Source organism: Anas platyrhynchos, chromosome 9 (genome assembly GCF_047663525.1).
Source record: "Anas platyrhynchos isolate ZD024472 breed Pekin duck chromosome 9, IASCAAS_PekinDuck_T2T, whole genome shotgun sequence".
Classification (NCBI taxonomy): Eukaryota; Metazoa; Chordata; class Aves; order Anseriformes; family Anatidae; genus Anas; species Anas platyrhynchos.
Genome location: NC_092595.1, coordinates 11,582,304 through 11,598,909, shown reverse-complemented (window position 1 = coordinate 11,598,909; position 16,606 = coordinate 11,582,304). Strand labels below are relative to the sequence as shown.

Genomic DNA, 16,606 nt, shown 5'->3' with positions numbered 1-16,606 from the left:
TAACTACATACAGAAATGGTCTATAAGAGAGGCCAGCAGGAAGAAACTGTACAATATACTTCCAACTGGTAAACATGAGTGCAGTCTCCAGAAGATTGAAGGCTGGCAGCTAGGATGCTGGGACCATTGGCTGTCAGAGATACTGATTATATTCAATTATATTCCTTTTGCTTGTGGATTTGTTTTTATCCATCTTTCCAAAGTTTTCCCAGTGTCTGTCTTTTTATTATGTGTATGGAGTGCTTTTGACAGGGTGGGACTGAGTTCCTCAGAGAGGTTTCAATCTGCTTCAACTAACCAGACCACGTTCATACCAATAGTCTCCACTCTTCTCCTGCAGCAAAAAGGTGAGGGAGAAATGCCATAGACAACTTAGGCCAGAGAAGGAAAGCAATACTATAAGCATTTGGAGAATGAGGACATGGAAAATAGCCCTGAACAATTTCCAGAAATGTCCCAGGAGATCCTTGCTCTATTCAATGCCTCTTATTTCTGCCAGCCTATTTTTATCTCAGCCTTGAATGTGTCCATCTCAGTATATACAGCTAACTGGGTAATTTTTAACTCATGGCTCTAATTTAATTGTTATTGAATGTGATTAATTAGGACTGGAACAAGCCCTTGACAAAGAATTTATCAGATTCTTTTCTGCTCCCTCTGCTGACTCACTGCTTCCCAATGGTTTCAAAACTTGCAGCTTGGACATGCTCACACAATCCTTGGCAGGTTCCAGCTACTTGACTCCACTGGAACCTGTTGCTTTATAGACGGCATGCCAGTATGGCAAGCCTGCAGCTCTCCAACCAAATATGAACCATCAGGTTGGCTTTTTTTTTTTTTTTTTTTTTTTTTTTTTTTTTTTTTTTTTTTCTGGAATAATGCACACACCATAGCAGGACAACAGAAGTTGGAAATCAGCCTATTTAGGCTCCTAGATTTCAATGTGAGCATAAATCCTAAATACAGGCTAGTATCTAAACACCTTTGTGGCACAGACACAGTGGCAGAATATTTAGTATTACATACAAATATGGTAGAATGAGTTATGATAGCTCTGATGATATGTATGCACACACAGAGGTATATACTTATTTTCTTCTCAAGTCCAAGACATTTTATGCGTCTTGTGATATTTTTGACCACAATTACTTCAAATAATACTGACTTCCCAGTCATTGTACCTAGAATGGAAAAAGTAGTTTAAAATTGGTTTTGAACATAACATTTTTTATTTCATTGTCTATCTCTTGTTCTATCTATTCCCCATGGAAACAAGCAATGTGTACCTTAATTTTGAGGTCCACAGGCAGGAGACCTGCTATCCTTGTGTTGGCTGGCAGCTCATGGAGAGGGACTCACACTCAGGGCCATGCCCAGGAATACCTGTATGCCCTCTGAAACAAACATTTACAAAGCAATCCTGATGTGTGCTCATGAAGAGAGCTAGAAGGGAGATTTTAACTGAAATATTTGTCAACCAATCTTTGTTTTCAACTAAATGAAAAACAAAACAAAGCCAAACAAACAAACAACAACAAAAAACAGTGGCATAGGAAAGCCAAACCCAAAATGAAGCTTTTCTAAAATATTAAAATACTTTTAAAATTGAATGCTTTTATTCTTAATTTCAAAATGATCTTTCAAAATGAAATTATATAATGCTTTTGTAACAGCTTTTTTTTTTTTTGTAACAGTTTTTTTTTTTTTTTAATTCAAAATATGCTGAAATTATGAATACTCTTGAAATGTTCAGTTCTGCTTTGGGACAGCTTCAGGCCATGATTGGTCAAAAACTGGAGAACTTTCAGACTGTCCTGGGCTGAAAGTCTTACAAGACATGGGAAATTAGCATTACCTACATTTCAAGCACTAACTGAGGTACTTCTTCGTCATGTATAAAATTAAGCCTGGCATCAGCTCAGCTCAAGTATTATTTTAAAACATGAGGAATAGCACATGTAGACAATTGGACTGAAAAATAAACAGAAGTAGTTTGATAGCTATTTACACTAAACTTAGAGTACCTTTTTATATGCTGTCTCAACTTACTAAAAATACACATACTTAATTCTAATTTTCCAAGACCTCAGTATGTACATCATCATGGTAACATGCTTGGCAGTCATTGGCACCTGAGACAAAATGAAAAGAAATGAGGACAAAACAAATATATATTAAGAAACTTCACTCCTACCCACTTACTCTAGCTAATCAGTCTCATCTGTACCACTGCTCAGCAAACAAAAGGTGATCTAAATCATTGGTCCTGCCTGATTTTACCTGGGGAATGTAGAGCAGGTAGATTGTGTCACCTCCCTTCAGCATTGGTTCTCCTGCTGGCTCACCAGAAGTTTTATTTTGGAAGTGTTAGGCTCAAATAAGGAACCAAAAGAAAATAAGTGACTTACTATCAAGTTGCTAGTTTGGAATTAAAAAAAAACTCTCATTCTCTCATCAAAGGTAACTTCAATACTTGTACAGTTATTTGTAACACACAGACTAGTGGCAATATCTAAGCAGTATCCAGTTCTCTTTCTTTAGGCCTCAGGTTCCTATCTGAATGAAGGAGATACTGTCATTTCTCTGCCTCAACGAGTTTTTGAGAGGATGAAGAGGTCAATGCAGAGGGAACAAGAAGAGTATGTTGTCACTGCTGCTCCACATGTAGATACAGTACACTTCAAACTCACCAGTAACAGCCCCACCAATGATACAGCTGTGCCACAGAGAGGTCAGGACCCTGCCCAGGACCAGGGACAAACTCTGAGGCACTCAGTCTCACCATCATTTCTATGGTACCATCAGACTCGCAAGTGTAAATTCACCCATCTCTAGGTGTGTCTGACAGGTCTTGGGGGTGTTTGACTTTGCAGTGCCCTGTCAAGAGCTCCAGTTCTTTTCTGAAGTCACAAGATGCAACTCCTGTCCAGCACAGGCAAGACCTATCCTTACTTTCAATGTGTTTTGTTCAGGTAGTGTTGGAACATTTGATTACTACCAGCTACTTAAATTCCTTTTTCCTTTCCACTCAACAAATATTTCTCCAAGCTAAACACAAAGAATTATACTGTATGCAATCTTTGAAATGTACACTTAATTTTCAAAAAAAAACATTTCAAGGAGGGCAGCATACCTGTAGGTATTTTGAGCTAGCAAATGAAAGGGAAAAAGAGAATTGAAGCATGATTTCTCTGATTTGTGTGTGTGTTGTGTTTTTTGTTTGTTTGTTTGTTTAGCTTTTTGTTTTGTTTTGTTGCTCTCTGGCAGAAAAATTCAATAGTGTGGAGGATTTGTCTGCAAAGTTATTCTCTCTCCTCCCTCTCATTCCATTTCACCCTCCCCCAGCTGGAGTAGTTCCTTATTCTCATCATAGTTTATGAAATGCCTCATTTGCAAAACAGAGTGTTACCAACACCCTGTATGTAAAAGAAAACCATGCCCAGCATGGTGCTATAACCTCCCAACAGTGTAAAAACAGATCAGTGAGGTGCTCAGGTGGGAAAACCCTTTTGGAAAATACTGCGGCTGCAGAAACTGGTGGGTGTCACATGATGTGTTTCTCCTTTCAGTTGTTATAAACCACTGTGTCTGGAGAAATGGGTATCATACATAAGCTGCAAAACAAAGGCCATGACTTTTCATGTTCAACAAATCACTACTTTTTGCTAAGTTTGAATGTGTCCGTAAATCCTAAGGTTGCACGTTGAGTTTCAGGGTCTGTGTTTGTGATGGATTTCCATACACAGCTCTCATGTCTGCTCAGAAGGTGAAGGTTGGCTGATAAATTCTCTTGTATCAGCCTGCTTCCATGGAATCTGTGTCCACAAAGGCCTGGGAAAAGGATGGACAAGAAGAGGGCAAGCTGCTACCAAGACGGTCTGGGAGAAGATAGAGCCCCAAAGTGCTGTTACGTGCATTGACCAAAATTACACTGAGAGGGCAGACCATGGGGTTCATGGGTGCTGAGGGCACAGTACATCACTGTATTAGGCCTCCCAGATTTAAACCAAATTAGAACAAAGTAGGTCTGGTAGGATATTTTGCCAGAGTTGTTAACAATCCTTTACATTTTAACTGCCTGTAATTTCCTTAAAAGTCTTGCAAAAAAGCATATTTAAAACTCTAAGTTATTGAAGAGGTAATACATCTTAATTGAAAACAAACTTTCTGCCAAAGTGCTTTTTAGCAAAAGATCAGAGCTATTAACCTTTTCCAGAACATACTTAATTTTTTTGCCATTTTTAATTATAAAATACTTTAACAAGAAATATATAAGACATCCAATTTTGTTCTGATTTGCAGCACCACCATGAGCTTCCTTTTAATTATTCACACTGACTGGAGCTGGGTTGCTCATGGGTATAAAATCAAGGATAACGTGATTTTCTTATTATTGAGATGGTGGTTGACATAAGGTGGGGTATTAGCACCTGCATGCATGTGTCAAAAACAGAGAGAAAGAGAAAGAAGCTTGCATTCAGTCATTTTACAGAAAGCCCCAAGGAATAAACCAAGAAACCTTTCACAATCTGCCGCTGGAAACTTAGAGATCTTGCCAACACTTGAACAAAATTACCTCCCAGCTTACTTCTGGAGGATCTCTAATCATGGTGGGCAGCGAGGTGGTGGGGGTCGTGCCCACTTTTTCATCACCACATCCACCAAGACAGCTCAGAGCAGGGCATGCTGCTTGGCCTTCACCGCCTACGCAGCAGCTTCGGGAGGATCAGACGTGTGCCGGCCCGTCTCGCTTGCTTTCTCTTCTTTCCCTCTCAAAAGAGTCAGCCTCACTTGATTTGAATTGACTTCTTTGTCACCAGAAGAAAAGCCAAGTGTGTACATTCAGTTGAGAGCATGGGGCTGGCATGCAGAAACAGAGGTGTGATGGCAAGGAACACTTAATCCCCACTCCTAACAGCTGTGGTCATGCTACACCTCTGTCCCTGTAACACCTCAGGCAGCTCTGACAAATGACAGATTTAATTACAGCTGTCTGAAGGGGCAGCAGAGATGCAGGGTGTGGGAGGGCAGGAGACACGGGGACCCCACGCTTGTGTGGGGCTTGGTAGGCCTCTGGCCTCAAGGATGAGCCATCAGTGGGGCTGGGACACTGGTGCCACAGGTGGGCAGGATTGTGCTCCAAAGTGTGGATGCCTTCACGTTACATGATTTCCTGGATACCTTGGCAAGAAAAAGAAATGCAAACTACAGCAGCATCCAGTCTGGCCTTGAACACCTCCAGGGATGGGGCATCCACAGCTTCGCTGGGCAGCCTGGGCCAGGGCCTCACCACCCTCTGAGGGAAGAATTTCTTCCTAACGCCTAATCTACATCCCCCCTCACTAAGTTTGAAGCCATTACCCCTTGTCCTATCATGAAGGGCCAGACATCACCTGGTCTATCACTCATTTAATTTCCTACTGTTGCTTTGTCGTTTATGCTGGAATTGCTTAGCTATGAAGCCTTCAAATTAATTGAGGACCATCTGTGGATTTTCTGTTATCTGCATTGTTAAGTAGTGCAGACTAAGAGGAGCAAAGCCATGGGCCACAAGAATTTTTGCTGAGGACTTGACATTCACAGTACATATATTTCATGGTTGGATTTTTATTTCTTTTTTCCTTTTCCAGTTCATGCTATCCATGGTCTGGCCTTAGGGATTGATTGCCCAGTAGTGACTAAAATGGATTGGGGGAGCACATATTACAGATAAATTTCCTCCAAAAGGGCACTAATTCAAGTGCTCTTAAGATGACACCATAATGCAAAACAATTTACTTCCAAAGCGAGCTCCCGATCTGAACTGAAACACTAATGCAGACACACGCTCAGGACTTCACAGTGTTTTTAATTAATGGATCTGTAGTCTCAATCTGTATTTTGGAAGAAAATCGCAATTAGCTGTGCTGAAAGAAAAAAACTAAGGACTCTACTTGAATATTTGTATTCTCTAGGATCATACCAGATGAGGCATTACGGTTACTAAGGAACTGAGATGAATAAGGCTTGCTCTGCCTTGATCTCCAAGGTTATTGATTTATGAATTTTATCAACCCTCCAGCCAAATATAAAGCTAGTGTAAGAAACTTCCCATCTTGTTGAATAAGGGATGGGCCTATTTCTCTTTCAGTAAATCTCACCTGATGTTGGCGGGGAGGAAGGGAAGGGGAGGTGGGGGGTGGCAGAGCAAAGAAAAATAAACTAGAAATTAAGCAGGGGATAAGATCAACACTACTATTCATTTGTCCTAAGTGTATGAGATAAATTAAAGAATAGAGATCTCTATCTCGGTAAAATGTGCATCCAGTACCCTTCTTCCCCTCCACTGAAGTAGGAAATATGTAGTTTATGACCAGCTGGGACAATCTGTAGTGAATGGCTTTGAGGCAATAAATCACAGAAGCTGGTTTGTCCACATTTCTTTCTTTTCTTCGGACTGTTTGGCTAAATCTCCCACAGAGAAAGTTACGCCATGCAGGGGATTCAGCAAAATGCATGAAAAATGTACTCAGGTCACTTACAAATTCTTCAGCTCTGGCCAAGCTCCAGTTGTGGCTTTAATATAAGACAATGCCTTACTGCTCTCCTTCCCTGAATCCTATGAGGGCAGCTGTTTAAACATTTATCATTAAATGTTTCAAAAAAAAAAAAAAAAAAAAAAAAAGAGATCACTGCAGTACAATGATGCTATTTGAGACCTCAATTCTGTTTCCGGGACCTATAGAACATGTGTGGGTTTGGGTGGGGACATCCCATAGTGCCACTGTTGGTTTCATTTGCTCACATTCATGCTAAGTACTTAATACATTTTTATTTTTTTTTAATGTTCCCAATTCTTCACAAAATGTTTCAGCACATCCAGAGGTTTAGCATGCTGGGAAAAGACCTCCTTATAGCTGCACGAAGGAAAAGTTGAGCCAGAAGAGAGCTAGCTTGCTTTCTCATGCTGCTTCCAACTGTTGCTCATATCCCTTGTCCCTTACTCACTTCTCAGATTTGTTTGGCTTATCCCCATGTAAGGATGTTGTGGATGCTACAAGTCTGTGTGAGACCATGGAGGACAGAATAACTTCCTAAGGGAGGAATGCATTGAAAGTTACTAACAACGTAGTGACTCCTTCTGACTCTGGAAGTTCCTGAGCAGCAACTAGCTGGAGTTGGGAGAAGTCGTATGTCCTTGCTGAGTTCTTTTGTGTTTTCCCATGGTCTGCTTTTGTCACTGCTGGAGACAGGATAGATGGACCTTTGCACTAAGTCAGTACAGCCAGTCTCATCTTCCCAGGGGACTGATGGCTGCTTGTGAGAGGAACCTGGGTGGACAGCCAGGCTCCAAAAGGGACAACAGTCAGCTCACTTCACAGCAGGGTACCGAGAGCCACTGTTTGAATGACTTTCCATCCTGAACCAGGCATGAATCAATAACCTGAAACCATAAAACTGATCGCCACTTTTAGAGTTGCTGTGTTTGGTGTGGATCTCCTCTGTGTTCTAGAAACACACTTCCAGATCAGGTGCAATTCCATCTGAGGAGACTGATTATTAAATACCAGCCTGGACTTCATGGTTATCTGTTTGAAGGCTGCCAGGATGCCTGTGCTTTTGCAGTGTTATATATGTTGTGTAAAACAACAGTGTGGCCAGCCAGTCTGCACCCAGTGCTAATCTGAGCCTCTGTTTGCCTTTCAACAGCCAGATTTCTTCAGCCTGGGTGGCTGAAATGAGGCAGCTAATGCTATACTTAATGACCTATTTAATGGCCTATTTTCCAGAAGTGATGAAAACTTAAAATTATCCCTGTGCTCAGTGTGAGCTGTGGCTGCTTAGCAATCAAAAAGCCCAGACTAGGCATTCAGATGCATCATTTTAAATGGGTTTAAAAAAAAAGATCTTTATCTTTCCTGCAGTAAGGCCACATGTTGCACAACAGAATGGAACACATCCTCCTATTTGACTGTCATGGGACTCTGCTTTGTCATAAAACCCCTTCAGTAAACAATGGCCATTTCCCCCTTTTTTGTTTTTGATTACTTCTTGCACTTATTGAATCATATCTGATACCTATGCGACTGAGGAGAATAGTGAAGAGTGCTACTGAAATTAAAGGAGATGGATAGGAGATGTATGTCCTGTTTCTAGCTGGAGATTTTGAGCACAACTCCAAAAGCAATTACCATTTCACAGGAGCAAGGCCCATGCATAAGCTTTGTTAGTTTGGGCTCAGGGTCAGGTGAACAGACTTGCCTGACGGGCAATTCATGAGCTGACTCTCCACCTTGGGGGTAAAGCCCTATAGACTGAAAACCCTTCCTGTGCTCTGGAGTTGTCATCTCCAGATTTCGTTCTGCCTTCCCAAGTCAGCTTTACACTGACTTCAGGGGGTGGTTCCTGATCTGCTGTGTAGGATGAATGACTTAGTGAACGTCAACAACTTAGTGAAGAAACACATGAGAACCGCTGTCTCTGGGCAAGTGTGACCATGTCCCAGGTAAACCTGGGCAACCCCAGAAATTCCCTGACTGCTGCTGGTCTGCCAGCACTGTGGCTGCTACAGAGCAAGCTCAGGTTCAGCAGCTGAGGCTGGGTACGTCCAGCTCTGCCCCTGCAGGCAGGATCCCCACACCAGAGCCTCCTGAGCCAAAGGCAGGAGCTGTGCCAGGTCAGCCCCCTTCGGGCTGCAGGATTGCCTTACAGAGACCTGCTTTGCCCTCTAGCGACTACGAAGCACAGAACAGGGACTTTTGCACCACCCATTCTGATGGATGAAGTCAAGTCCCTGCTGCATCTGCTGGGCAGAAGACAAGCAGAGGGGTTGTTCTGACTTTGCTTGGCTTAAATAAGAACATCCCTCTCCCGAGGCAGCCCGGTCACTGCGTCTGTACGGGATGCATGTGGCACGAAGCAAGGGAAGGAGATGCTATTCTGAAAAGTTGAGAACAGACACCCTAAATTGGGGAATGAATGTCTGAGGGAATGGCAAAGGAAAATCCTCCAGGGCTGATGTTATTTCTAGTTTGCACATGCACTGGAACTGAAAAGAGGCTATTTCAGGGGGAAAAGGAATGGATGAATAATAGAAGCAAAAATAGGCTCTCTACATTCCTTTCCAAAACTGTGTTGCCTACAAACCCTTTGGTAACAATTGACAATTCATCAGCCAATGATCTCATAATTTGTGATCTATGGGGCCATAGACTTTGTGATGTATGCTCTGTGTAAGTGGCTATTAAAAGAGCTTTTAGTTGGAAAAATAATAAAGATGATCTTTGTTTAAACAGTAGCAGGCAAAGAGAGGGATTAGAGAGGATATCTAGATAAATGGGACAGCTGAGCTGTATGGAAAGTAAATTATTCAAAAGTACTGTTATAGAAATATTTTATTTCTCTTTATAGTAATAAATACTAAATATTTTACATTTTGAAAATGCTAGTCTGCCCTTGCTAAATTAGAAAAACTTACTACAGATAATCCAAGAAAGCAAATGCAACTAGAGTTTTCAGCATCACAGAAAAGGAAAGAAATTAAATTTCCATTTGGACTTTCTCATACAGTCAGTTCTTGTTATCAGAAAACAGGTTTATGATCATGTGATGGAAAACATACCTTTTCATGTATTTTTATGTATAAATTGGACACTCTACAGAAGCTCAGACTGTATTTGCCTAGATGTTGTGATGAGTAAATATTAGTATTTTCTCAAATACTCAGGCAAAAACACTAAAAATAAAAGACACAGCTCTAGTGCTCACTAAGCCAAAAAAAAAAAAAAAAAAAAAAAAAAAAAAAAAATTGAGACCATAGATGAGTTTTGTTGGAAAACATAAGCCAGAAATAATCTTTAGCTTTTGGGCAAATATCTATTAACATGGATATTCCAGGCAGGCTGTAAGCCATTGTCTGAAATCGCCACTAGACTCAGTAAAAATTAAAGTCTGCCTCAACTAATCTGTGAATAAAAGAGGAAAGGTTTCATTGGGTGACTTGCTCAGTTGCAAATTTTAACCAAATGAAATATGCTTTATTTGGTTATTACCTACAGTTGCCCCCAAAAAACTTAGCCTTAATTAGCATTTGATGCAAATCAGTGCAATCAGTTGGGATACAGATGGCTGGAGAAAAGTGTTTGGCTCCCCTTGTTAAGTCACTCAGATCTACCATAAGAGAATTTGGAAGAAACTGGAATAGACTCGCATGAAGTGTGAGTGGCCAGGTTTGAGACTGCTGATGAGCATTGGCTCCACATCCATGCTGTGGATAGGGCATAAGTTTTTAAGGAAGGTCTGTTTCTGTGGTTTCTGTGACAACCCCTACAAATAATTCACTTTCATGGGTTGTTTCCTGCTGGGCTTTTTGAGATGACAGCTGGGCCAACTCTGATAAGCCATGCCTGTGCTGGGTTTTGCCATGGATTCAGTAACTTGATTAATGCCAGCAGATAATTGAGAGCAACCTCATCTGATGTTATCTTTGCAACTCCAAGAATAACTACTACTTGCAGTGCTACTTTCCTAAAGATGGGGTGTTCCCCAAATTTTGGGCTAAGAGCTCTTGTTTGCCAGCAGCCACTAGGTGGCATCAAGCAAGGAGAGTTGGAAGGTGGTTCGGCTTTGGGGATGGCCCTGCTCTAAGAGCCCCGAAATTAATCTTAATAGTGGGTGTACACACCGAGAAGGTGCCTGTAAGACACTGGCTGCCCTCGGACGGGCAAACTGCTTGCATCCACTGTCAACTACAGCACGTGCAGGTAGCAATCCATGCTTCCAAATGCAGATCAGCCTGAAGATAACATTTGATTAAAACGATGATTACAAGGCTTTTAAATTTTTCTTCCTGTTGTTGTTGTTTGACTCTTTAGAAACACAAGACAAACTGCTCCATAACCCAAATCAGGTGTTCAAGAACTTGCATCAGATAATAGCCAAGTGCTTCACAGGAAGGAAAACCACAGCAGCAGATGTATGATAATCTCACACTCAGTTTGCTACAGATCTTAGTAGCTAGTAACTGATTTGGATTCAGAGAACAAGAACTTGGCCATTTGACTTCTACACATTATGTTCCTTAGCTCTTGACACCTGAAAGAGGTAGAAAAACATCAGAAAAATAAATCTAATGCTTTTTTCCAAATGCATTCAGTAGTAGCTGATGATCACCCAGCAGAACAACAACTCAGGAATGCCAGCAAGCAATATGAAGTGTTAACCAGAAACAGTTCTCCTATTTCCCAGACATGTCTCTAAATGGCCATGTTGTGTAGAGGTCTGTCCTCGGTGGCCAAACCATGGGCAGTACTGCTGGGCAGTTCTGTTGCCATTCTCTTCAATGTGGGGGACCCAGGTGAGACACAAACACCAGCTCAGGTACCCCTGTGGACCAGAGGGACATTGCTGCCGGTGGCCTCAGCTGAAATCTAATCAAGGCAGAGGTAATAGCACCAGGAGGAGCAAATACATAAAAAAGTGTACAAACTCCCCTCAGAGCTGTTCACCAACACACAAGTGCTGCAGGCAAAGTCCTGCAGTCCTGTGAAGGTTTGCTCAGAAGCAGAGAGGTGTTTCCAGCCTTTACATCCTGCCCAGTTCTCCAGCTCTGAAGGCTTGTTTCTATTATCCCTTTTGCTATGAAAAGTCCCTGAAGAAAGAGCGGTCTGGCCTGGTCATCTGCAAGAGGGGAGACAGAGGTGCAGGGGGGGGAGGAACAGGCTGTGACAAAAGGGGCTACTTGCGCACAGCACAGAAGTGCCAGCAGTGAAAAACACATCAAAGCTGAAACACTCAGAATTATTTTGTTCCATTTTTAATTGACAAGTCAATTTTAACCAAGCAATTAGCATGGCTAATTATTGTAAGAGAATAGATTACTCCAAAGCAGCATAGAGGAAGAATGAATTAAAGAAATATCTAGGATTAAAGAAAAAGCATGTGCTCAAGCAGGCAAGGAGTGCTGAAATTCCCCCTAGAGTGCTTAAAGAATTAGCTGAACTAAACCTCTGAAACATTAGTTATTTCATTTGAGGAAGCAGGGATGACAGTAAGGGTCCCAAAGGAGTAGAGGAGGGTAAGTGTAATGCTCCTCAGAGGGCAGAGAGAGGCTCTGGGGATTAGCCTTTCCAGGAGCCAGGACATGCAAGCAATTACAGAGCATCCCATCATTAGTAGCAAAAGAATAAGAAGATAAGGACCCACCTCCAGGGATTTGATGAGAACAAGTGTGTCAAACCAATCTGATTTCCTTGAGGTGGTGAGTGACCTGATGGGGAACGGGAGTGTGATATGAGCAGCCCTAGCCTGACAGTGGTGAGGCTTCCACTGCCTTTTCACTGTCATTTTATAAGTAAACCGAGGAATTATGCTCCGACCACCTCTGACTTGTGAGCTGGCAGGCCAAGAAGTGCTATTTTTCCTGTAACCTCTCTATAATTTTGTTCCACCAGTACCGTTATATCAAAAGCATCTAATTTCTTACCTGCATAAGCTTGCTTCTCATGTCCTCACATACTAAAACTGGAAGTACAGACCTTTAAAGATCAGCACTCATGAGGCCAATACGGAACATAAATGTAATCAGAAGCTGTCTAAAAGTGGATATGGTCCAGAAGAAAAGGATGGATCTTCCTTGCACCGTGTTTTGAGTCATTCTGGTTCTTCAAACCTAGTTATGAATAAAAAAAGATTTTTTGAATTCCCTATGGCTATATTAGGATTTGAGACAAAAGCCACCCAGATCAGATATGCATTTGTGAACCAAATGGAATTTCTGTGCCTGACACTAGGTATTTGCCCAGTGCCAGCTAAGGGATAAGCCTCCCTCCTCTTCCATAGAGGATTGCAAATCTTTATACAAAAGAGAGAAAGAAAATAATTATCTTGAACTAAATTCCATCTGGGAAGATCTGCTCTGCCTGCCCCCAGTTTTTTGGTAGCAGGATACCATGCCTTCTGGTAGCACAACAGTTTCTGATCCCTTCTACCAGAGCTCCATGCAAATCAGAAGAAAACAACTTGGCAGATCCCGCTGAACAAGATTTGACATCTAAATTGAATGCCTGGACCTCAAATTCCTACAATTCAATTGAAAAGCCAGTAGGATTGCCCTTTGGTTACTTGTGGGCTGTAAAACTGGCTCTGAGCTCCTCCAGATAAGGGCTTCTTTGTGCAGCATTGTGTAATGGGTGCCACAGGGTTGATGTGGGCCATAAATAACTTGTACATAAGTATTTTTAGCAACTACTTTCCACTCTCTGGAGATATACTGGACAGCTTGAAGTGTGTGTATCTGCATGTGAAGTGGGTGGGGGAGGCTAGAAGAGCTCCCATCCCGAGCACAGAGCAAATATCACAGCACTCCCAGTACCCATGGTAATGCAATAGGAGCTGACGCCTCCATGCAGAAGTGTCCTGAGCAAGCAAGACGTTTCAAAAGAGCTGCCTCATCAGAGTGGCAAGGTATGCTGTCTCGTGGTAGAACTGCAAACAAACCCCATGCCCACAAAAGGTGAATGCCAGCAGGAGAGCTCTGAGCAGGGCAGCACCCGGCTGAGTCCCACGCTACCAACCCTATCCAAAGATCCCCTGCCCATCCCTTCGTGTGCCTCTGATGTGCACTTAATGCAGAAAGAAGTGTACGCTGCTGGCTACATTTTCTGAGGATAACCTGCCTTTTAGGCTGGACCTGAGGGAAATTGTCTGCCTCTAGCTGCAGATGACACCACTAATCTCTGTAGAAGACTGTCTGGCCCTGGAGGCAGAGCAAGGGTTAAGAGGCAAGCACAGCTGCTGGGGGCTCCAGCTGCAAGAAAAAGACTGAACACATCGTCCTTGTACAAGAAGCTGTATATTAGGAGCACGGGGCTTCTCAGACATCTCTGAAAAGGCAGAACAGGACAAAATCACCCACTCACATCCTCCACCCTCCAGGCACTTTCGGAAGGGTGTGATATCCTCCCATCATGTTAGTCAGCCTATACTAGCTATATCTGATGACACGGTGGGGAAAGTGCAAAGTGGTTATGGATTTCACTTGTATTTATCCTTACCGAATATCCAACTGCTGTGCAGCACGAGTCACAAGCACAATGTCAGGATTTTGCAAGACCTGGTTACCCTTCTCTTGCCAAAACCAAATGGGCCAGCAGAGAAGGAGTAGACAGTCAGAAAGAAAACAAGTAAATAAATAAATAATGGCGGGGTAGGGAGGAGTTGATCAAGGCTGGAGCTGTCCAGAATAAGCTCTGCATTGTGACAGCTAATCTAGGGTAGCTTGATAAGGACTAACTTGACAAAAATCCAGAGAGGAAGATGAGCACTAAACACTATAGAGCCCAATAGTAAGAACACCTATTTAATTTTAACAGGATCTGGTGACACACAGAAGAGAGCAACCTAGTAACTTATGCAAGCACTAGGAATCCAGACCCCTCAAATTCAAAGGGGCTCATTTTGAAAATAGCAGGGTGAAGTACCAGCACACATGCCTTCCATTTTTTCCATAGAGAAAATACAGAATCTATACTCAAGCTGAGCAAGATAAGCTTAACAGACACAAAAATTTATGTCTGTCCTGAAATGAGGTCTGTATGTAACTAAAAGCAGTTATTTAGAGTAAGGAATCCAAAATTACTCAGATATCTGGATTTTTTTTTTTTTTTTTTTTTGCTTAAAGTAAATAATAACTGGTACTTTACCATAATGATCCATAAGAACCTCCAGTAACCACTGCTTCCAAAGCATACATGTAACAACTCAACCCAACCCTGCTTCTCAGCTATTTATGAGGGGCTTGCTTGCCTTGCTATAATCCTCAGACACAGCTGATGGTACCTACAAGCTGTGATTAATTAGTTAATGATGGGGTCCCTTAAGGGGGGACCCTTAAGGGAATTGCTTGAGGTAACAGAGGTGTGATTTGTAAGGATTTTCCCTGCCATTCGCTAGCAATGTTATTTGCCGACAGGAAAGTTGGTTCCAAGTAACTCAGAGCAGAGCTTTGTACTCATTCTTTGGTGCTTTCCACCCCTCAGAAAGAAAGGAAAATACTGATGTACTATGGTGTAGCATTAATTCTATCTGTTCTGCTCCTGCTCTGTACAGCAAGAGCTTCTAACTGTCCCTCGCTACATCCAGGACGTGGTATTTAAAAAGAAAGGTCAAATGCCAACCTGAGAGGAAAGTGATGAAAATCAAATAATGTAGTGGGTATTCCAATGGAACAATAAAGGTGACAGCAGCTAATGGGAAATGCTGTTAAGGTGCAAGCCACGCAGCTGTGAATTCCCAACAATAGCCCTGGAGTGTGCTTTTGGGCAAGCTGATCTTATTTTAATGTATCAGGAGAAGCATTGGCTAAATGCAGGATAATAAGAGTTAGCTTTAGTCTGTGAAATGAGAGGCCAGACTTTCACTTCGTAGTACTGTAACAGAGAGCTGCTATTTGCCTGTCAACTGCTCTTTCTGGGGAGGAAAAAAAAAAAAAAAAAAAAAAAAGTTACTCTACCATAAATAAAAGTACAAGTAAAAATGCCAGGATTAATACATTTTTTTAATGGGAACAATGTGATCTATTTCTTCTGTCACATCTTTCCTTGTTCCATCTCCTCTCGTAACATCACCTACTAAAGGCTAAATATAAGCTGTGCACCGAACTGAAACAAGCGGTGACAGGAGGTGACACCCTGCAGGCTGCTCAGATCCAGCACTGGGCTGGTAACTGGCAGACAGGTGTCTGCACACAGGCTGGGACCACATTTGCTGATGAAGTCACTGCTCAAAAGCATCTGCTGCGCTGACCTCTTCATTTTATGCAGGACCAAATCTGAGGAGATTTGCTGTACCTGCAGGAGCTGTCCTGTCGGGCTGTTTGGCAGCTGGGATTGCTCAAAATAAGAGCAGAAACTTTTTAGAACTGAAAGTGTCTCCTGACATCTACGTAGCACCTGGCATGTACGTGCTTACCTGTGGAGGATGGTGCTAGGGACTGTGAACTGCCCAGATACTTTGACAACAGAGGGGTAGAAGGGCAGGGTGCACGTTGCTGGATTTCAGAGAGGAGTAAATGAGGTAAGATAAAGAAAGGCAGCAGGTTGGAGTACAGCCAGGCGGTGAGCCCCAGCCACCTGCTAAGTCTGTCTCCCTCTAATACCCAGCCTAGTGTGCAGAGCAGCTGGAAGGATTTGGATGCTTGTTACATGTGTTACAATGGCTATCGAGAGGCTTCAGGTACAGACAGGCAAGAAAGAAAGGCAGATAAATTTGCAACAAGGATGGGAAGTTAAAAAGTCAAAAAGGTGGTGACCTCAAAACATAAAATTCATGTAAGAGGAATTGCAAGCAGCAGAGCTGCGCTGAGCAAAGCACAAGATTTGGAGTGAGCTCTGGGCCACTTCCCAGTAATGTCAGTGTGTGGGAGCCTGGCAGCGCTAAGAAAGCAGCGTGCAAGTGGTCTGGCTCACTTCTAAGTGAGCAAAGTAAAGATGCAAGGTGGTGGTGTCTGTGACATAGCCCAGATGCCCTCAGTTTTCTTAATTCAGGTCCAGCTTTTTGTCAAATTCTGGGCAAGAGTAGACCAATTGAACATTTACTGTTGTTTGGATGAGCCAGGGCTCTGGCAGGC

At 42.4% G+C, this 16,606-nt stretch overlaps 1 long non-coding RNA gene across 2 annotated transcripts; it reads right to left on the bottom strand.

Moving 5' to 3' along the window:
• Positions 1 to 9,436: 9,436 nt before the first annotated feature.
• Positions 9,437 to 14,804, bottom strand: LOC106020058 (uncharacterized). Of its 2 annotated transcripts, none has more exons than XR_001195385.5 (4): positions 14,682 to 14,804; positions 12,464 to 12,649; positions 12,184 to 12,247; positions 9,437 to 11,073 (listed from the first exon to the last, which is right to left on the bottom strand). It is a non-coding gene; the product is annotated as an uncharacterized lncRNA (long non-coding RNA). The 2 variants fall into 2 exon arrangements; XR_005267802.2 differs by lacking the exon at positions 9,437 to 11,073 and adding an exon at positions 11,106 to 11,658.
• Positions 14,805 to 16,606: the final 1,802 nt, after the last annotated feature.